The sequence below is a fragment of the Dasypus novemcinctus genome, chromosome 12 (assembly GCF_030445035.2).
Source record: "Dasypus novemcinctus isolate mDasNov1 chromosome 12, mDasNov1.1.hap2, whole genome shotgun sequence".
Taxonomy (NCBI): Eukaryota; Metazoa; Chordata; class Mammalia; order Cingulata; family Dasypodidae; genus Dasypus; species Dasypus novemcinctus.
In genome coordinates, this window is record NC_080684.1 from 31593401 (window position 1) to 31616825 (window position 23425).

Genomic DNA, 23425 nt, shown 5'->3' on the forward strand with positions numbered 1-23425 from the left:
GGGCAGGCTATGATTTTTCATGAGGGGCGGCTCTCTTTACGGGGCGCACTCCTTGCTCATGGGGCTCCCCTATGCGGGGGACACCCCTACGTGACACTGCACTCCTTGTGCGCATCAGCACTGCACATGGGCCAGCTCACCACATGGATCAGGAGGCCCTGGGTTTGAACCCTGGACCTCCCATGTGGTAGGCAGATGCTCCATCAGTTGAGCCAAATCCACTTCCCTCAGAAGCATATTTAGCGTCCACATGTCTCCCATCAGTACCTTCAAAGCAATCTAGGCCTTTTCTATCAAGCATCTTACAGTTCCTCCAAAAATACCCCTTACCCATTTATAAAATCTTTCCAACATTTTTCGTATTTGCGGGCAGCATGAACTGCACTTTGCTTGTGCCCATTTCTGTCTTAGTTTGCCACAGGAGTACTGATGCAAAGTACCAGAAACAGGGTGGCTTTATAATGGGAATTTTATTTAGGGTAAAAACATACAGTTCCAAGGCCATGAAATGTCCAAATCAAAGCACCAGCAGAGACGCTTTCTCACCAAAGCCAGCTGCTATTGGTCCTAGTGTCCTGCCGTGTGGCGAAGCAAGACGGTGGCCAGTCTCTGCCGGGCTCCCTGCCTTCCCCTCTGGGATCACTGCCTCCCAGAAGCCAGCTGTGCACAACAAACATACGACTTGTCTCCTTCCAGACCTCCTTTCTCAACCTCTCAGGGCTTCTCTGTCCTTCAGCTGTGGGCAAACCTGGAGTTTCCTCTCTCACATGGCAGGGTCCAAAATGGTAGCTTCTGGGAAGCAAATGTGGCTCAAGCAATTGGGTGCTGCCTACCACAGGGGAGGTCCTGGGTTTGGTTTCTGGTGCCTCCTTTAAAAAGAAGAAGAAGAAGAGCAGACAGTGAGCACAAAACAACAATGGGGGGATGAGATACAAATAAATAAATTAAATAAATCTTTTTTTTTAAATGATGGCCTCCTTTCTCTGTCTCTCTGTGCATCTCTGCTTATATAAAGCTCCAGTAAGAGGGCAGAGACCCAGCCTGAGTCATGCCTCACTGACACAGTCCAATCAAAAGGGCCCCACTCCCACAGAATGGATTGGTCAAAGAATATAATCTTTTTTGGAGGATTCACCAAATTCAAACTATCAGTCACCCACCCTCCAGGATTGGCATCAGAGGTGCTCAACTTACACCTTCTTTTCTTTCTTTCTTTCTTAGATGGATTTTTTTTTTAAAGATACATAAATCACACAAAACAGCTTCTTTAATACCACATTTGTAAGATTTCATTTGAAACAAAGGATTTTATGGTGTTTTATTTCCATAAATAGTTGAAATGTTTATGACATTGATACCAAGCAAAACATGGATTCCTCTGCCTGATGCATTAAACAATTCCTGAGACACCAGGGTTTCAAAGAAAGAAAGAGTTTATTTGCCAGCACATAACAAAGGGGATCAGTCACCTTTTTTATAATATCCAGGTTTAGCAGTTTATGCTAATGAGTAATTGGGGTTGGTCTGGCTCAGGTTTCTCCTGTAATAAACATTAAGAGCTGTCTAGCAATAACAAGACTTTAAAGCTATAAAACAGGAGAAAGGGTTTTACAGGCAAGGTCAGTCAAGGTCTTCACAATAAGGGTATATAGTTTCCCATTCCTTATCAGAGATCAAGACACCTGGAGACAGGAGGTATAAAAGAGGTGTCAGTCACAAGATTCCTACATTCACAAAATAAAGGTTATATAGTAGTACAATTCTTATCAGAGATCAAGGCATCTGGATTCTAGTTCAGCAAGTTTCAGTAATTTCTGATGTTTACTTTTGACTATTCTGCAATATACTAAATAGTAAAAAGGCATCTATATGATGATTCAGTAATCATAATCATTTGCTAATTCTTAACTCAGTTACAACACTTCAAAGCTTCAAATATTACTCTTTTTAGCATTGAACTTTTCAGCATGTTATAATAATTTCATTTGAATAATGTACCATGTAGAGTATTTTTAATATTCATAGAAAATTGGCACATCTATCATTAAAATGGCCAGCACCATATACTCCCTTGTTGTATATTATCATAAACGGACTGATAACTGCAAAATTGTTTAAAATACTTTACCTTTACGTGACATTTGTGTAGCATTTAAGTCTTTTGCATGCAGCCCTGTAACACTGAATCAACCGCCTTTGCCAGTTTACAGAGGCAATGTTTGCCTGATGTTGAAGAAAAGAAAAGCTCCTAAGTGTAACAAATACCATACGCTGGTGAAATTGGTCAACAACTGTCGTCACTGGGCCTGCTCCGTAACTGCCAGTCCAGTTGCAAAGCGGGCCCACCCCAAGCCGCACACAGCACAAGCCGTGACTCCAATAGAGTGGACTCTGGGAGAAAAGGAAACACAGCAGCCCTGGTTTGGCGTGCCCCCGGGGAGTCGCACCCATAAACGATTTCCGTCTTTACTTCCACCTCTCCTTATTGCCTCCCCTTCGGTCCTTTGCACCGGCAGCCCTGTGGCAAACCAAGAGGGCTTTACCGGGGCGTCAGATCCCCCAAAGCCCGCGAGTCTCACTCTGTGGGGGCGCGTGCTCCGCGCAGCGCCCCTCTCTTGTGTCTGTGTGCCTGTGGGGGGGGACCCTGCTCCGTCCCCACCGAGGTTATTAGATACGCCACCAGGTGCAAACTGGGTGTCAGAAGGCAAGACCACCAGAATCAGACTGTCTCCAGGGACTATTTTTACACATGCTCAGGACAACAGGGGATGTACCGGCAACCCACTCATCTGCTAGGGGGCTGTGTTCCATCCCGCCAGGCAGACACGGCTGGCCCTGGGCTCAGGACGTACTAGTGGGTCCCAGGGACAGGTGGGGCCAGCACTGCCCCTCCCACCCTCACCCTTTCATAGTCAGGCAGACATACCCACTACACACATGCGCTCAAGATAACTCGTCCTCAAGTCAGAGGACTTGACAGCACTATTTGTCACACATAATTGATTTTAAATTCACCTGGTAACTGGGGAGGACTCTCTGTTTGCTAATTGCCTTTATCCAAAAGAATGACAAAACTTCTCATTTTTCTATGACAGATCAGTAGTTACAATTTGGAGCTAGATGCTTAAGTTAAATTCCCATGGAGATGGGGAGATCAGGGTGCTGTCTTCCTTGATGTTTGCACTTCAGAGAGGTGGCTCCCAGGTCCTCGAGAAAGACATTCCTGGACTGTAGTGCCGGCAAAAGTCTTAATTAGATTTTAAAAGGTTTACGTATATCTAAAAGGGATGGAGAAAGAATTTACAAGTTTTCTAAAGAAATGCTCCACAAAAAGGAAAGAGGGAAGTCTCTCTTTTTGCACAAGGGAAAATGATTTTCTTTTTCTTCTTTAATTTGTATTTACCCTTACGCCCCCTCCTCAAATGAGACAGCACCAAAGTCTCAGCCAGGCAAGGTCCAGGGTCTCTGGGTGATAAACTCATGTCAGCAGGTCTATATGTTGGTTCTTTGTGATCTGGTGACCTAGAAACTATAAAACCTCCTCTGCCCCAAACACACCCAAGATGTAATGGAGCAGCAAAAAGAAGAATACTGCAATTAATTTTACAGCTTGGTAAAGGGGCAGCAGGGAAAATACACAACAGTCATTTGTCCACAGCAGTTAACACAGTCCATTGTTCTCTGTTAGCAGAGTACGTTTTTTGTTAAGATCGTCCAGCTTCCCCTGGTCCTACTCACCAACTCCCGTGTCCAATGCCCAGCCTGTTCTTCCTTGTCTATTATTTTCCATGGCCAAAGTCAAAGAGAGTACTATGGTTATGGCATGATATTTCAACATTGTGAAATTTTCACCTTAAAAATCAGTTGTGTAGGGAAGCAGCTGCAGCTCAATCAGTTGGGCTCCCGTCTACCGCGTGGGAGGCCCTGGGTTCATGTCCTGCGCCTCCTTGTGAAGGCAGGCTTGCCCACATGCTGCGGAGAGCAGCTGGCCCAGGCACCACGGAGTGCCGCCGGCCCCCAAGCACCACAGAGAGCCAACTCAGCAAGGTGACACAACAAAAAGGGAAACAAGCAAAAAACACAGAAGAGTGCACAGCGAATGGACACAGGGACCAGACAACAAGCAAGTGCAAGGTGGAATAAAGAAAAAATTAATAGAGACACAGAAGAACACACAGCCAGTAGACACAGAGAGCAGACAGCAAGCAAAAAGCCACAAAGGGGTGGGGGGATTAAAAAAATGACATTAAAAAAATCAGTTGTGTAGTCTTCCGTATATTTCTCCAAACCCAGAATGTCAGAGAGAAACATTTTGAGGGATTTAAGAGGACCCCAAAACCGGAACCAATCTGCACTATATTTAATTTCTGAACCACATGAGAAATGACACCAAAGAGTAAAGCACATGGAAACCAAAATTTCACTTTTACCTGTGATAAATTATAGAATATGGCTTATATCTTTGAGTAAGCAGTGAAAATAAAGACCAAGATTTAGACAGACTAACTCACCCCATCACACAGGCTCGTGCTGCAAGACTTATTATATGAGAGTGTAGAAAGAGCTGGAGCTCTCTGTAGGCAGAGCTGGAAGGAAAGATTTGTTTAAGCATGATGGAGAAGTGGGGTCACATCCAGTACTGAAAGAAAAGAAGTTTGAACTTAGAATTTTTAGGTCCAGTAAATTGTCACATGAAGCGTATTAAAGTTCATAAAAAACATAACATCAGAAGCTCATTATGCAAAGACCCATTAAGAAAACATTCTTAGAGGGAATTCTCAAGTAAGAAGAGAAATCTTTGAGTATGCAGCAAATTTATAGAAATTTAAAATGATCAATAAATTGTTAAAGGGAAACGGACTTGGCCCAGTGGTTAGGGCGTCCGTCTACCACATGGGAGGTCCACGGTTCAAACTCCGAGCCTCCTTGACCCGTGTGGAGCTGGCCCATGCGCAGTGCTGATGCACGCAAGGAGTGCCCTGCCACGCAGGGGTGTCCCCGTGTAGGGGAGCCCCACGTGCAAGGAGTGTGCCCCATAAGAAAAGCTGCCCAGCGAGAAAGAAAGTGCAGCCTGCCCAGGAATGGCGCTGCACACACGGAGAGCTGACACAGCAAGATGATGCAACAAAAAGAAACACAGATTCCTGTGCCACTGACAACAACAGAAGCGGACAAAGAAGACACAGCAAATGAATACAGAGAACAGACAACCGGGGTGCGGGGGGCAGGGGAGAGAAATAAATAAATAAATCTAAAATAAATAAATAAATAAATAAAAATAACTTGTTAAAGCTTATTTTGACCAAAGAAGAAGAGGAAGAAGACATATGAGCAAAGAATATATACATGCACAGAAAAGGAAACACAAATGACTACTAAGCATATGAAGATATTACAAACTTATTAGTAATAGAAATATGCTAATCAAAACAACTAGGAACCAACCATCTCATACCCATCATTTATCAACAACCAAAAAAAAAAATGTAGAGAACTGGATAAAACCCAGCATTGGTATATTCAGTATTGATAATAATACGTGGAGAAAGGACATTTTCGTCAGTTTTTGGTAAGGTCAAAAACTAACTGGTACTACCATTCCAGAAGGAATCTGGCAGTTCTAGGTGATATTAAGCATGTGTACATCCTACCACCCAGCAATCTCAATCCCATACACATTCATAGGGTAACATATCTGAGGATATTCACAGCAATATTGTTTGTGGTAAGGAAAGAGCTGGAACCAAACTTGGTGTCCATCCTTAGAAATTGGTGAGTGCCCATTATGGACAATTTCACAAGAGACAGGAGCAACAAACTTATATTTTGCCCATTTGCTCAGGAAAAACTCCCAAATGTGGGAATTCTGGGTTAAGCAATACAAACATCTTTTAAAGGATTTTAAGTTACACAAGCAAATCTACAGTCACTCAGTCAGGTGTGAATGTTACCAATTTTTCCAAAACCCCTCCAAATTTGATTCTTATATTTCTTTTCTATCATCACCAATCAGATAAGCAAAAGATAATATTTCACTATTGCCTTAATTAGCATTTCTTTACTCTCTAGCACAGTTGAACATATTTCAAACTTTCTCTCATTCTCTCAGACTTTTCAGCTTCTTGACAATTGATGTGGTGGACACTCTTGGCTCCCGACCCAACTGTCAGACCAAGCCACACCCCCCCCTTTCTTGATGCCACCCCACTTTTCCCTCTAGTGGATGCAAAGGAAGACCACTAGAGGTGGCCAATGGTTGCTGCGGAAAAGTCTTAGAGGAGGCTTTTGGAAAGGGTTCTTGCCCCCTCCTAATAAAAAGAAACGCTTAGGAGGAGATTCCCATCTTCTTCATTAAGGTCCTGTCTGCACATAATACAGAAGCCATCTTGCTACCACAAGAGAAGACATTGCCTGTATGTTGAGGATGCAAAACCACAAAGATGGAAGGGACCTGGATCTCTGATGACATCACTGACTGGCTGAATCAGCCCTGGAACTGTCCTATCTCTATGCTCCTTTTTATATGAGTTAATATGCACTGTTTCACTTAAGGTCATTATTAGTTTGGGTATTCTGTAATTTGCAGACAAATGTACACTTACTGATGCATTTTATGAGCTCTTTACACTTTTAAAATATTAACACATCGTTATATTACTATGTTAAAACAATTTGACTCCGTCCCAAGTTTACAAAGAGTTTTTGTCAGAAATCTATTTCAATTACATTTTTATTGTATTTATATTAAATTTTTATTAAATTATGAATATCACAATGATCACATGGCATATCCCCATTGGTTTCCTGATGTGTTAAATTTCATATTGGAAATAATAATCTTTAATCATCTTTACAGTTCCAGGAAAAAACATCCTTGGCCATAAATCATAATTTGTTTCTGGATTTGATTTGTCATTACTGTGTATGGTAATTTAAATTTTGTATAGCTTTTAATAAGTAGGGTTGGTCTTAATATTTTTTATTTTAGCTATCTTTAAAGTTTAGTACCAGGATTATGTTAGTTTCATTAAATGAATTTGGAATCTTTCCATCTTTTCAATGTTCTGAAGTAGTTTAAATACCGTAAGAATGATCTCTTCCTTACAGGGTTTGTTGAACTACACAGTAAAATCATACAGATCTGGGAAGCAGGTTTGGCTTAACTGATAGAGCATCCACCTACCACATGGGAGGTCCAGGGTTCAAACCCAGGGCCTCCTTGACCCATGTGGTGAGCTGGCCCATGTGCTGATGTGTGCAAGGAGTGCCATGCCACACAGGGGTGTCCCCCGAATAGGGGAGCCCCATGCACATGGAGTGTACCCCATAAAGAGAGTCCCATGTGAAAAAAGCACAGCCTGCCCAGGAGTGGCACTATACACACAGAGAGCTGACACAGCAAGATGATGCAAAAAAAAAAAGAGAGAGTGAGAGAGAGACACAGGTTCCCAGTACTGCTGACAACAATCCAAGTGGACACAGAAGAACACACACAGCGAATGAACACAGAGAGCAGACAACAGGTGGGTGAGGGGAGGAAGGGGAGAGAAATAAATAAAAATAAATTTTTAAAAAATCATACAGATCTGATGCTTTGGAGAAATAGGAATTTTGGAGTGGGGATGACAAACTTTAAAACACTTTCCATAATTGTTGGTGTATCTGTATTCTTTACTCTTCAGAGTAAATGTCAAGCATTTATATTTTCATAGAAAGTACTAATTGTCTTGAGAATTTAAAATGGACCGTTGACCATGAGGTACAGTGGTGCTCAGAGACATATTCACCAAGTGTAATGAATGTCTCATGATGACGGAGGAGGTTGCTGTTATGGGGGGAGGCCTGGGGGGAGGGGAGTGGGGGGTATGTGGGGACCTCATGTTTTTTTAATGTAACATTATAATAAATAAATAAAGACAAAAAAATGTATTAGCAAAGAGCAATCTTATAATTTTAAGTTCTGTACCCACAGTTATACCACATTTAATTTTCATTTACAGGTTTGGGTATTTTGCCTGTTCTATTGATGAGTTTTACTGGTCTTTTTTTAAACATTTGAACTCATTTATCATTATTTCTCCTCTCTAGTTGCATTCTACTCTATTAATCTATGATTTTTTCCTCTATACTTTTTTCCACATTCCTTAAGCTTATTTTTTCTACTCTTAGTCTAAACTAAGACTTTTATGTTTATTCTTTTTTACTCAATAGCCATTAATCTCTTTATTTGCTGTCTTTTTATTATACAAGTGTGTTAGTTTGAGACTGTATGCACTCCAGAAAATCATGTTCTTGAAACATGTCCATTCCTGTGGGTGTGAACCTTTTGTAAGTGGGACCATTTGGTTAGATTATTTCAGTAAAGCATAATCCAGGGTGCGTTATAATCCTTTTACTAGAATCCTTCGTGAGCAGGATGAGTACAGAGAGAGGAAGCCATAGAGAGAAACCCCCAGAGCCTGAGAGAGAGGGTCCCAGAGGCTGAGGCTGGAATTGGTGAAATGCAGAGGAATGGAGAGAGGCCCCCAGAAGCTGAGGGAGGAAGCTGCAGAAACCAAGAAGATGAAAGCAACGAGACCTGGAAGCCTGATGCCTTAATTTGGACATTGTCATGGCCTCAGAACTGTAAGCTTGCAACTTAATAAATCCCCATTGGTACATTGCCTTGGCAGCCTTAACAAACTAAAGCAACAAAAGATACATGAACATACTTTCTTTACATAAGATTCAACCAATACACTTGGAAATTTATACATACACTGCTAAATATAATTCAGATTGTAATTATATTTAGAAATGTATGACAATAAAAGAGATTGAATCAGGATGGCACATTGAGGACAGCCATCTGCCCTCCTTCCTACCCCAACTCCCAAAAAATAAACATCAAAGATAAATGAAATCAAAGTATAATCCATAACACTTTAGGAATCAGGAAAAAGCACACCAGAATTTTTTAGGAATCTTTTTTTAAAAAAAGAAATCTGAAAGGATCAGAAAAAAAGGAAATAAAATGAGAAAAAAACACATCTGGAGCAGAGTTAAGAAAAGGAAAGAGAGTGACTTAGGAAAATGTTAAGCCCAAAATCAGTGGATGTAGGAATATAAGCTTTAAGGGTATTAGCATGATCAATGAAAAACTGCATAAGGACTATTTGGTCCATTGACCTCACTTCTCTCCCTGCTGTGTAAAGCATTGGGCAACAATGAATTGTGTCAGCAATGGGCACAGAGCTATTAACCTCAGGAGGTGCATAGCAAGATATTATCCACTGTCGCTAGAGAAAGACTGCAGTAATAGAACATAGCAGAACTCAGTTGTTTTGTTGTTGTTGTTTTGTTGTTGTTTGAGGGGCTGGGGACTGAACCTAGGACCTCGTAAGTGGGAAGCCGATGCTCAACCACTGAGCCACATAAGCTTCCCTGAGTTGGTTTTCAGGTTGTTTGCCTGTTGCTTGTCTTTGTTGTTTTTTTTTTAGGAGGCACTGGGAACCGAGCCCAGGGCCTACCATGTGGGAAGCAGATGCTCAACTGATTGAGCCACATCTGCTCCCAGAACTCAGATTTTCAAATTCAAAGTTATGTAACAAATAAAAGTCACCAAACAGTGGGTGAAATCAGCATTACAAGAGATAATAAACATTAGTAAAGAAAAACAACATCTGAGAAAATAGAATAAATGAGCAACTACCCTCAGAGATATTCAAAAGTTTGTCTATAGGTGATAGAAATTAATAAAGTTATTGTTGAAAAAAATTTTTAAAGGATGGTCTGAATGGCAAAATGAATGAAACAGAGCAAAATAGTGAGCCAAAATAACAAGTTGAGAACTTCTCCTGAAATGTGTTAGAAAAAGCAAAAAGAATAAAAAGAAATATCAAAGAGAAGAGATGTGGAGAACAGATCCAGCAGGTGAAACATTTTCACCCACTCTAGCTGGAGGTAATAGAGAAGAGGGAACTGCTGTATGAAGATCAGTTCCCATCAGCTAAAAGTGTCTGTGGCTATCCCCCATCCCAAGAGCCAGCCCTTTGAAGCAGCAAGTACACCCAGAGGGCGGCTGCTGGAACAGCCTGGTGATCCTCCAAGGATGTATCTCTAGAAATTATCTATCTTCATCAAGAGAGGCCACTGGGCAAGACTCAGGATACTCAGATAAGAATCTGAGGAGAAACAGCTCAGCAGTCTCTAGAGGAGGATGGGACTAGAATGTGCCGTCGTGGCAGGGATGGGAATATAGGCTCCTGGTCCCAGAACTGGAGGAAAATGTACTCATTGAGGCCTGCTGAGAAGAATTAGCTGCTATAGTCTGGGTTCTGATCTCATTCTCTGGGGAATAATTCAGCCTGTTCTGTAGTTGAATGACTATTTGGACTATTTGTCCATTCTCAACCTTTATTGAGCATCACCTAAGGCAGAGTTGGTCCTTCAAAGAACTACCTCTTAACCTGAAGGGTAGAGGCTAGACACAAGCATGGTGTAAGTAGGTTGGAGAAGTAGAGAGAGAAATAGGAAATGAAAACAAAGATCCTCACTGGAGAGTTTTTTGGAGTAAAAGAAAGAAGAAAGACTAATCATTGGAACAGTGGACTAATAATAGTATTGCAGTTATAGTAGTACTAGTAGTAGTCGTCGTAGTAGTAGTAGTAGTAAGTACCAAATATTAAGAACTTATGATACTCAAAATAGTCATTTCTCCTATATTATCTCATTTAATCTCCATAGCAAATTTATCAGATAGAGATTGTAATAGCAATTTTGCAGATAAACTAACTGAGGAACAGAGAGGTTACAAAACGTACATATTATATTTCCAGCCCAGACAGTTCATATAACTATCTGCCACCCCTATGTCTCCAATTGTGTATCAAATAGAAAGCTCAAACTCAATATGTAAAAATTGAATTTCTGAGCCCCCCCACTCCAAAACCTGTTTCACATTCAGCCTTCCATCCTCAAAAGATGCCTCATTCATCCTTCCAATCTCTAAGAATGAAAACCTTGGAGCCATCCTTGAGTCAATGCTTTCTCCCATACACCACATCCAATATAGCAGCTTATACTGTTAGTTCTGCCCTCAAAATACATCTACCATCTTACCACTTCTCGTTACGTCCACCACCACCACCTTAATTGGAGCTATCTGTGCTGTGTGTGTTGAAGGGACTGAGAGAAAAAAAGAAGAGCTGGGTTTCACCTGAGGTATGAGGTTGTCATTCTGTCAATCATCAAAGACCCACCAGTGGGGGAAGCAGATGTGGTTCAAGGGATAAGGCTTTCTCCTACCACATGGGAGGACTCAGGTTTGATCCCTGGGGCCTCCCAGTGAAAAAGAAGAAGAGAAAGTGTGCCTGCATGGTGAGCCAGTGCCCGCATGGTGAGTCAGTGCCCATGTGGCGAGCCAGTGCCCACATGGGAGCTGAGTGCCCACATGGTAAGAATGCCCACGTGGTGAGCCAGTGACACAACAAAAGAAAGACAAAGGGTAGAGTCATGGCGAAGCGCAGCAGAAAACAGGAACTGAGGTAGCGCAGCTAACAGGGAACCTCTCTCCTCATCAGAGGTCCCCAGGATCAAAACCTGGTGAATCCTAGAAGAGAAAAAATGAAAAAAGAAGACCAAAAAGAGAGATAGATACAGAAGATCACACAGCAAATGAACATAGACAGCAAAAACAGCAGGGCGGGGGCAGGGAGAGGAGGGGAGGGGAAGGGAGAAATAAAATAAAATAAAATAAAATAAAATAAAATAAAATAAATAAATATTTAAAAAAGAACCACCAGAGGGCAGATATTGACCCATTAATCCTCCTCCAGTTCTGAGACTATCTTGGCTCATTCTGCCACCAACGTCCCAGGGCACTCGCTGGCCTTCTGATTTCATCATCCAAATCACAAGGGTTCTAGGTGAGAAGCAGCTCTGGAACATGGCCAAAGTTCCATTTCCCTGCTCCCCTTTGCAATAACACTCCTCAAAAAGTTGCCTATACCTAAGGTCTCTAATCACTCTCTTTTCATTCTGCTCCAATCAGGCTTTTGCTTCCACCATTATACCAAAACTTCTCTTATATCAAGTTACTAATAACTTCGAGAAGCTAAATGAAATGGTGGGTTCTCAGTCTTTGTCTTAACTGATGCCAGGTAAGCATCTAACATAGTTAAATCACTCTCTTTCATTTTCTACACTTTCTTCACTTGGTGCATTAGTCTCCTTTTGCTGCAAACTTTAAAGACTTACAAAAATTTTTAAAAAGCACTCATTTATTATCTCAGTTTCTGTGGGTCAAGAATCAAGGCACACAAACTCAGCATGTAAATGTGTTGCCTTCCCCACAGCATGGGACATGACTCCCGGGGATGAGCCTCTCTGGCCCCGAGGAATTACTACCAAGTACCAGCTGAAGATGTAACTAGAAAATGACCTTGAATAAAAGGGTCAACTCAGACCACAGAATATCTCAATCTATATATAATACCAGGAGCTAAAAATGCCTTTTGACCTGAATCAAGGGGGAAATGGAAAGGACAAATGAGTTTATATGGCTATGATTCTCCAAAAAGAGCCGGGAGGTTATCAGAGGGGTTGCTCTTATGCACACCTCAGGAGAGTCCCAGAAACAGATAAAGTAGATACAACAGATAAAGTAGTATTGGTTCTTCTGAGGGCTACAGAGACCCACAGGTTCTATGGTCATTGCAGATGGAGTTCAGTGCCATGTCAGTTGGCCCTACTTTGGAGTTTGTGTTTCTGTGTGATGGAGCTGGACTCAGATGTGATCTTTATTCACAAGTCTCTCCTGTTACTTTTACCGGAACTGTAGTTGGTGCTGGGATTTAACATATACCCAGGGGACCTGAATCTCTGGACCGACCATGTGATAGCCAGGCCCTGAGCCTCAACAGACTTCAGCTCCTACACTCTGGTTTATTGGACTTACCCCACTCAGCTGACATGGAGTTGAAGAAGGCCAACCACCACACCATGGAGCCAAGAGTGCCTACAACTGAAAGCAGGAGGATTGCATCCAGCATCCATGTGGAATCTAAGCCCCCTCTTGTTACAGATGTGAAGTGGACACAACCATTCCAAGGTCCTCAGGATGGAGGAATAGAGTATGGATTAGAGTGGACTTACTGATAATCTATTCATGAACTATTGTGATTAGTAATTGAAGAAAATGTGGCATTGGTGTGGAGAAAGTGGCCATGGTGGCTGCTGGGGGTAGGGAATGGGAGGAAGAGATGAGATGTGGAGGCATTTTCGGGACTTGGAGTTATCCTGGGTGATGCTGTAGGGACAGTTACAGGACATTGTATGTCCTCCCATGGCCCACTGGGTGGAACATGGTAGAGTGTGGGCTATGATGTGGACCATTGACCATGAGGTACAGCGGTGTTCAGAGATGTATTCACCAAATGCAATGAATGTCTCATGATGATGGAGGAGATTGTTGTTATGGGGGGAGGAGGGGGATGAGGGCAGTGGGGGGTATATGGGGACCTCATATTTTTTTAATGTAATATTAAAAAAATAAATAAACACACAAAAAAAAAAGGTATCCAGGCACAGCATAGCTGGGTCCTCTGTTCAAGTCACTTGCTTGGACATGCTCCACCCTCAAAATATTTCCAGAATCTGAACACTTTTCATCACCTCCACTGTTACTCTCTGGTCCAGCATATGTTTAAATAGTTAAAGTCTATCAGACAAGCTAGAGAAATGTTAAAAAAAATGTTCTAATATTCTACCTTGACAATTACATCTCTGTAATGACCTGGAAGGTAGGTTCTAATTTAGAAATCAGACTCCTCAGAGTTCCTTGGCAGAACGTGGCAGTGCTTGGAGAGTGGGTCCCAGGTGACACTTTTTTCCTTTTTTTTTTTTTCCCATCCCTGACTCCATCCTACACTTCAAAGGGCCTCATGCACACATCCAGCCCACATATCCAAATTCCAACCACATTCCCAGACATCTACCTTTTAACCTCCTCTCAAGCCTGGAGGAGCATCCTTCAACTATGTCATCTGTTCTCTGGACTTGGGAACATTTGAGGAGGGAATTTCAGACTCCTAGTTTCCTGGAGTGTGATCTAGAAGGCATCACAGGCTCCAGGTAAGCCCTTGGTCCCTTTACTATCTCACCTTGTGAGGAGGGATATCACCAAAGGAGGGTGAGAGTAGGGGCCTGAAAGCACGTGGCCTAGGACAGGGGCCCCTCTTGCCTAGGTCTAAAAGGGGAACTACTCCTGATTTCAAACTTGTCCCTATAGTCTATTCCTAACACTGCTGTATTAGAAATCACAGAGTGATTCTTTTAAAACCTAAGTTATATCATGTCTCTTCTCTCTCTTTCAAGATCTTCCACTAGCTTCCATTTCACTCAAAGTAAAAGCCACCATCATTATAATGGCCTAAGAGCCCTACAGTCTAAGCTTCTGTTTCCTCTCTCAACTCATCTCCTACAGCATGCCTTCCTTACTTCCCCCATTCCAGCCACACTGGCTTCCTTGCCGTTGTTCAAATACATACCAACAAATGCTTTTCTTTATGCCTTTTCACTGGCTGTTAGCTCTGCCTGAAATATACTCCACAGACACACCCAACTCTTGCCCCAAGATACCCACATGGCTACCTCCATCACGCCCTTCAAGTCTTGTCTCAACTATCACTTTCTCAATGAGACCTACCCTGGCCACCTTATTTAAAATTGCAACCCAATTCCAACATCACCCACTGACCCCCATCCCAATCCTTCTTACAGTGCTCTATTTTTTCCATAGTACTTGATTTCTAACATATCATATAATTTATCTACTGCTAGAGTTTATTTTCTACCTTCCCCCAGTAGTCAGAGCATTTTGTCTGTTTATTCACTGATGCATCCTATGCAAGTAGAATAGTGCCAGGCACACAATGCAGTGCCATAGTAAAGCAAGTCACACAAAATTATTTCCAGTGCATATAAAAGTTATGTTTGCACTATACTGTAGTCTATTAAGTGTGCAATAGCATTATGTCTTTAAAAATAATGCATATATCTTAATTTTAGAATACTTTAATGTTAAAAAAACTATCCATAATCTGAGCCTTTAGCAAGTCATAACATTTTCACTGGTGGAGGGTCTTGCCTCAATATTTATGACTGCTGGCTGATAAGGGTGGCAGTTGCTAGAGGTTGGAGTGGTTGTCACAATTTCTTACAGTAAGCCAATGATGAAGTTTGCCACATCTATTTACTCTTCTTCTCATGAAAAGATTTCTTTGTAGCATTCAATGATGTTTGACAGCATTTTACCCACAGTAGAACTTCTTTCAAAACTGGAGTTAATCCTCTCAAACCCTGCCACTGCTTTATCAACTAGGTTTATACAATATTCTAAATCCTTTGTTGTCATTTCAGCCATGCTCACAGTGTCTTCACCAGGAGCAGATTCTATCTCAAGAAACCACTTTCTTTACTCATCCATAGGAAGCAACCCCTCGTCCATTTAAGTATTATCATGAGATTGCTGCAATTTAGTCACATCTGCAGGCACCACTTCTAATTCTAAATCTCTTGCTATTTCTACCACTGAAGTCTAGAACCTCTCAAAGTCATCCATGAGAGTTAGAATCAACTTCTTCCAATCTCCTATTAATGTTGATATTTTGATGTCGTCCCATGAATCATGAATGTTCCTAATGGAATCTAGAATAGTGAATCTTTCCAGAAGTGTTCAATTTACTTTGCCCAGATCCATCAAAGGAATCTGTAGCAGTTATAGCCTTACAAAACGTATTTTTTAAATAATAAGACTTGGAAGTCAAAGTGACTCCCTGCTCCATGTATTGCAAAATAGATGTTGTATTAGCAGGCATGAAAATAACATGAATCTTTTTGTACATCTCCATCAGCGCTCTTGGGTGACCAAGTTCATTGTCAATGAGCCATATTTTGAAAGGAATCTTTTTTCTGAGCAGTATGTCACAACAGTAGGCTTAAAGTATTCAGTAACCATGTTGTAAACAAATGTGCTGTTATCCAGGCTTTGGCTATTTATAGAGCACAGACAGAGTAGATTTAGCATAATTCTTAAGGGCCCTAGGATTTTTGGAATGATAAGTGAGCATTGGTTTCAACTAAAAGTCACCAGCGGCATTAGCCCCTAACAAGAGAGTCAGCTTGTTGGAAATCAGGTATTTACTTCTCTCTAGTTATGAAAGTCCTAAATGGCATCTTCTTCCAAAAGAAGGTTGTTCCATAGACATTGAAATTTCTTGTTTAATGTAGCCACCTCATCGATTATCTTAGCTAGATCTTCTGGATAACTTGCTGCAGCTTCTACATCAACACCAGCCGCTTCACATTGCACTTTTACGTTATGGAGGTGGCTTCTTTCCTTAAACTTTATAAACCAATCTCTGCTAGCTTCAAACTTTTTTTCTGCAGCTTCCTCACTTCTCTCCATCATAGAATTGAAGAGAGTTAGGGCCTGGCTCGGGGTCAGGCTTTGGCTTAACAGAATTTTGTGGCTGGTTAGATCTTCTATCAAGACCACTAAAACTTTCCCCATATCAGCAATAAGGCTCTCACACTTCCTTATCATTTGTATATTCACTGGAGTAGCACTTTTAATTTCCTTCAAGAACTTTTCCTTTGCGTTTATAGCCTGGCTGACTTTGCTGCAAGAGGCCTAGCTTTCAGTCTATCTTGGCTTTCGACATGCCTTCCTCACTAAACTTAATCATTTCTTGCTTTTGGTTTAAGATGAGACATGTGACTCTTTCACTTTAACACTTAAATTAGGCCTAATTTCAATATATTGTTATGTCTCAGGGAATAGGGAGGCCTGAGAAGATGGAACGGTCAGTGGAGTAGTCAGAACGCACACACAACAGGTATCGATTACATGCACCATCGTATATGGGCATAGTTCATGACACCCCAAAACAATTAAAATAGTGACATCAAAGATCACAGATCACCAAAACAGATAAAATAATAAGAAAAAAGTTTAAATATTGCGAGACTTACCAAAATGTGATACAGAGACAGAAAGTGAGCACATGGTATTGGAAAAATGGCCCCAACAGATTTGCTCAACACTGGGTTGCCACAAACCTTCAATTTGTTTTTAAAAAAAAAAATTTATTTGCAAAGCACAATAAAATGAGCTATGTGTATCTGTGAATGCTCAATATCCCTGTTGAACAGTAAGAGAAGCCTACTTCATATCTACATATTGGGAATGAGAGAAGGGTGAAAAGTGATTAAGACATATATTAGAGTGATTTCAATCAGAATTAGGCGACTATCTGGATTTTCCATTTAAACCTGGGGTTGTGAGGTCACAGCTGCTCTAGGATTAAAGCAGTACTATAGTCTTTTGTTCCATATTTATTAAACTAGGCCACTTGATAATAACTTCTGTCCTGTTGTAGAATCGTTCTCGTTTTTGCCCTAATTGAGACTTGGGATGACGTATTGCCATCGTTCACATCCTTCCACGTGAAGGAAAACCGCACAGTACCTGCTTCCCCTTCCGCGTGTGGGCGTGGCTTCCCGGGGGCGTGGCTTCCCGGGGCGTGGCTTCCCGTGGGCGTGGCTTCCCGGGGCGTGGCTTCCCGTGGGCGTGGCTTCCCGGGGCGTGGCTTCCCGGGGCGTGGCTTCCCGGGGGCTGCCCCTGCCCGCTCTAACCCGTCTGTGCGCATCTGACCGTGGTCTCGCTGGGTCTCTCACTCCAAGGCAGCCCAGAGACCCAGGAGCAGAACCCCCGGGAAGGTGGAGGGCGCCTCCCAACCCTTCATCGGGGGCCGCAGGAAACCATCACAGGACCCCACGCTGGTGTCTTTCATCCCCCTAAACTACCTCGCTGGAAAAATATGCCGGAAGAAAGAGAATCCCCACCAACACAGGGGTTTTCAGCGTCTCTCAAATTCCAAGACCCAGCACTTAAGATAAGTGAAGAGACAGAAGTTGGGGCAGGAGGCCCCTCCTGGACCCCATTCCCCTGGCTCCTGCAGCCTTCGTAGCCCTGCCTCGCCGGTTACCGCACAGTGCACGATAGCAGAGGGCACCATGGGCACACCGTGAAGGGCACCGCAGCCCAGGTCCGGACTTCATGGTAATTTTATTTAAGCCCAGCCTCGCCCTTCCATATTTGATCATTGCAGCATCCATCGTAGTCTGACTATGAGAGGAGTTGGTGCATTTTTGTGAAATAACGAATAGGAACACTTTCATAGCACTTACTAGGTGCCAAGCAGTGTTTTATCCGCTTTGTGTATGCTCATTTAAGCCTCACAACACTAAAAGGTAGGTATTATCATTTCCATATGAGAAACGAGGCAACCGAAGCACAGAGAAGTGAAGTGGCTTGCCCAGTGCAAGTGGTGGAGCCAAGATTTGAACCCAGCAAGCCTGCTTCCGAGCCCTGTGGGAGGCAGCCATGGAGGTCCTTCCTCTCCTGCAAGAACTTGCCACTTGGCTGCAAGGAGGTGAGATAGCTGACGGCCCCCAGCCCCCAGCTGCAGTGCCTTCAGGAGCCTCTCAGCTTTTAGCTGAGGCCACTGTCTTCCCAGGCAGCCTCCAGCCAATGACCGAAAGTGGTAGTTCCTGCGTGTTAGTGCCTGGCCATTTCTGCCCCACGCGGAACTCTTCTAACAGGCAATCTTTTCTTCAGAGCGCTCCTTGCCCCAATTCTGTGACTTTCACAGGCATTGCTCCCCAATAAACCATTTGCACTCCTAACTCCATTTCAGCTTTGCTTCTTGAGGGGCCCAACTGTCTTGTATTCTGATTTTAAACACTGGGCCACTGAGCAGGAAATCTCCAAATCTCACAAAATGTCACCAGCACAAAGGGCTCTAATCCATGCCCTTTGAGGCAGTAACCAAAAAGGTGGTAATGGATCAGGTGGTGAGACACTAGGCAACAGCTTTGAGTCACTGGACTTCTCTGACTCTGTGCATAGGGGAAAATAGATTACATTCCTATTTGTAGATACTGTATGTTGTTTTACTTCTATTCATAGTGTCTGAGAAACACCTTCCCCCGATGAGAGGATTCCAAAGAGTTATGTATAGTAAACACAGACTTTGGCAGTCTACAGGTAATACACATTTAGGAGCTAAAATTTCATGTAATCACTCCCATGTATCAGTCACAATACCCCTAAGTGTAAACACCACCCTTACTTCTATCACCATCTACGAAGAGTTACACAATACATACATGTTCAGTATGTACTCTTTTGTATCCGGTTTCTTTCACTCAACATTATGTTTATGAAATTCACCCACATGTACACAGCAGTAGTTTGCTCATTCTTATTGCTGTGTAATTTCCTTCCTATGGATATCGCACAATTCATTTATCCATTGTAGTTAGCTGGACGCTTGGCTATTTCTGTTTGAGGCTACTGTGAAGACTGGGGCCAAGAGCATTCTTCTGCATGTCTTTGGTGCACATGTTGAGTATATTTGTTTGGTACACATCTAGGTGTGAAATTACAGGATAAGAGGGTATACAGTTATTCAGCTCTAACATATACTGCCAAACTAGGTGCTTATATCAAATTGCACTCCTGCCAGCAGTATATGAGCCTTCTATTTGCTCCATATCCATATTACACTTAGAACTGTCACTTGGTTTTTTAATCGTATTCCTTTTTGGGAGATGTGAGTTGGTACTCGTGGTTTTAATTTGCATTTCCCTAATGTTTAATAAGGTTGAACACCTTTTCCTATGCTTCTTAGCCTTTGTTTGATTTTTTAAAGGTTAAGTCAACCTTGCATTATTTGAGGGACTCCAACTTGGTCATGAGGTATCATCTGCTCTGTATATCCCTGGATGTGGTTTGCTAACATTTAAGATATCAGCAATCGTGTTCCTGAGAGAGACTAATCTGTTATTTTCCTTTCTTCTAATGTCCTTTTCAGTGTTTTCTCTTTAACGTTATGGTGGCATCATAAAACAAGCTGAAAAGACTACTTCAAATAGTTTAATGTGCTGAATTTCACAACAGATTATACAATGTTAAGTAATTTGCGAAAGTCAGTGTGGTCATGCTATACTTGTTTTTAAACACTGTTACATTTGGGTTACTAACATTCACTATAGAGACATTATAAACATCCATGTACATAAATAAGATTGCTCAGTCAATTTCCTTTCTCATACTGAATTGTTTTGTTTTGTTACCAAGGCAGTACTAAACTCATAAAATGATTTAAAGTAAGCCCTCTTTTTCTATTTTCTGGTAGTTTATATAGAGTTGAGATTATCTAATCCCTCAAAGTTTTGGTCGTACTTGCTGCTAAAAACAGATTGAGCCTGTTTGGGTTTTATTTGTGTTGTTAAACCATTTATAACAGTACTTTTTTTGGGGGGTGGGTGGGGAGTCAGCTTGATCTATTAATTACAAAACAACTAGAAGTGTGTTGTTTGCTTTAGTGGATTTATCATTATCTCTGTAAAATTATTCATTTGTGTTTTATATATTTTAATGTTATATTATTAGGTGCATGCACACTTCAACTAGTTATAAATGAAGTGAACATTTCATCATTACATAGGAATTTTTTAATCTCTAAAAATACCCTGGAGGCAGCGGACTTGGGCCAGTGGTTAAGGCATCTGTCTACCACATGGGAGGTCTGCGGTTCAAACCCTGGGCCTCCTTGACCCATGTGGAGCTGGCCCATGCGCAGTACTGATGTGCACAAGGAGTGCCCTGCCATGCAGGGGTGCCCCTGCATAGGGGAGCCTCACGCACAAGGAGTGCGCCCCATAAGGAGAGACTCCCAGCGCAAAAGAAAGTGCAGCCTGCCCAGGAATGGCGCTGCACACACGGAAAACTGGCACAACAAGATGCTGCAACAAAAAGAAACAGATTCCCGTGCCGCTGACAACAACAGAAGCGGACAAAGAAGACTCAGCAAATAGAAACAAAGAACAGACAACCGGGGGAGGTGGGGAAGGGGAGAGAAATTAATTAATTAATTTCTTTTTAAAAAAATAAAATAAAATAAAAATACCCTGGAATATTTTACTCCAATATGACTATCTCTGTTGTTTATTTTGATTACTGGTATATTTGGAGTTATTTCCATTTTATTGTGTGCTTTCTAGTGGCTCTGCTATTTCAATGTGTATTTCTCCTCTCTTCATTTAAATTGATTGTTTATACTGTTTTCTTCTTTTGAATTTTTGAACTTAGACACTCTTTTATATTCCCTCACTGGTTATCCTTAAACTTTTTTAAATTTTATTGAAGTATATAATTCATACATGAACATACATAAACAATAACTGTGTAGCAAAAGTTGTGAACCTACAAAATAAACATGTATAACATCATACAAGGGTCCCATACACCACCCCACCACCCACACCTTGCATTGTTGTGAAACATTTGTTGCAAACTATGCAAGAGCATAATCAAAATACTAACACTAAATATAGTCCATATCTTTCATTTGGTTTATTTCACCTCCAACCCACCTTATTATTTTTTAATATATTTTTATTACAGAGGTTATAAACTTACAAAACAATCATGCAGATGTGTAGAATTCCCATAAACACCCCTTCACCAACACACCACACCATGGTGGAATATTTGTTATAGATTATGAGATAATATCATCAATACCACTTTATTTCGTTGTTCAAATTGTTTCAGCTTTGGTCTTTGGAAACTCAATTGGCTATTTACACTGTTAACATACCCTCATTAATTTTTTTCTCTGCATTTACTTACAGAGAAATTTTTTCACTGTATTTACTTTTTTTTTAAAAATCAATTTTATTAATTCATGTTAATAAAGCATACAATTTATCCAAAGTGTACAATTAATGGTATTTGGTATAATTACATAGTTGTACATTCATCACTTCAATCATTATTAAAGCATTTTCATTATTTCAATAATAGTAATAATAAACAAAAAATAGACAAACAAGAAAATTCTTTACCTCTCAATCTCTCTGTTTCCCCTGCTGTACCTAGCTACTATTTCTGGCTATTCTTGCATAATTATTTATTTGTTTATTAAGCAGTTTTATTGAGGTATATTCACATACCATATGATCTATCAAAAGTGTATAATCAGTGACTTTTAGTATAATCACAATGTTGTACATTCATCATCTCAAAAAATTTAGGACAGTTTCATTACTCCAAAAAATAAGAATCCAAATCCCTTAGCATTCCTTCCTCAGACCTACATAACCACTAATCTAATTCCATCTTTATAAGTTGATTTATATTTACATTTTATATAAATGAAATCATACAATATGTAGTACTCTGGTCTCCTTCATTTAGTATAATGTGGGTTTTTTTGTCTGATATTAACATTTTGTAGTATTAACATATTTGTTCGGCTTCAAAGAAAAATGGTCTTATATATGTAATTTTACCCATATGCATATTTCACATGATATATTTATATTTCACATAATATATTTAGTTCATAATAGGGCAATCATACAGTATTTGTCCTTTTGTGTCTGGCTTGCTTCATTCAACATAATGTCCTCCGGTTTCATCCATGTTGTCATATGTTTCATGGCTTCATTTCTTCTTACTGCTGCATAATATTTCATCATGTGTACAGATTCAATGCAATCAATCCCAATAAAAATTCCAAAAGCCTTTTTTGCAAAAATCATAAAGCCAATAATCAAAGTTTTTGGAAGAGTAAGAGGCCCTGAATAGCCAAAAATGTCTTCAAAAAGAAGAACAAATTTAGAGGACTCTCACTTCCTGACTTAGAAACATATTACTTAGCTATAATGGTAAAAAAAAAAAAAAAAAAAAAACAGTGTGGAACTGGCTTAAGGACATACAGATTCACCAATGGAACCAAATCAAGAACTCAGAAATTGACCCTCACATCTACAGTCAAGTGATTTTTGACAAGGCTGTTAAGCCCACCCAGTCTATTCAACAAATGGTGCTGTGAGAACTGGATAATCAAATCCAAAAGAAAGAAAGAGGACCCCTATTTCACCCCTTATACAAAAATTAACTCAAAATGGGTCAAGGACCTAAATATTAAAATAACAACCATAAAACTCCTAGAAGAAAATGTAGGAAAATATCTTCAAGATCTCATGGTAGGTGGTAGTTTCTTAAACCTTACACTCAAAGCACTAGCAACAAAAGAAAAAAAATAGATAAATGGGACCTTCTCAAAATTAAACACTTTTGCACCTCAAAGGACTTTGTCAGAAGGATGAAAAGACAGCCAACTCAGTGGGAGAAAATAGTTGGCAATCACATAGCTGATAAGGGTTAAATATCCATGATATATGAGGAGATCATCCAACTCAACAATAAAAAGACAGATCACCTGATTAAAAAATGGATAAAAGACTTGAAAAGAGAATTGTCCAAAGAAGAAATACCAATGGCAAAAAAAAAAAAAAACATGAAAAA

At 40.9% G+C, this 23425-nt stretch overlaps 1 long non-coding RNA gene across 1 annotated transcript in view; it reads right to left on the reverse strand.

Annotated features, from left to right (window-relative positions):
- Window positions 1–422: 422 nt before the first annotated feature.
- LOC131280571 (uncharacterized) overlaps window positions 423–23425 on the reverse strand; it is a 155818-nt gene continuing 132815 nt past the window's right edge. The window contains exon 5 of the long non-coding RNA XR_009188210.2: window positions 423–869. This is a non-coding gene — a long non-coding RNA (uncharacterized lncRNA). The remainder of the gene's footprint in view (window positions 870–23425) is intronic.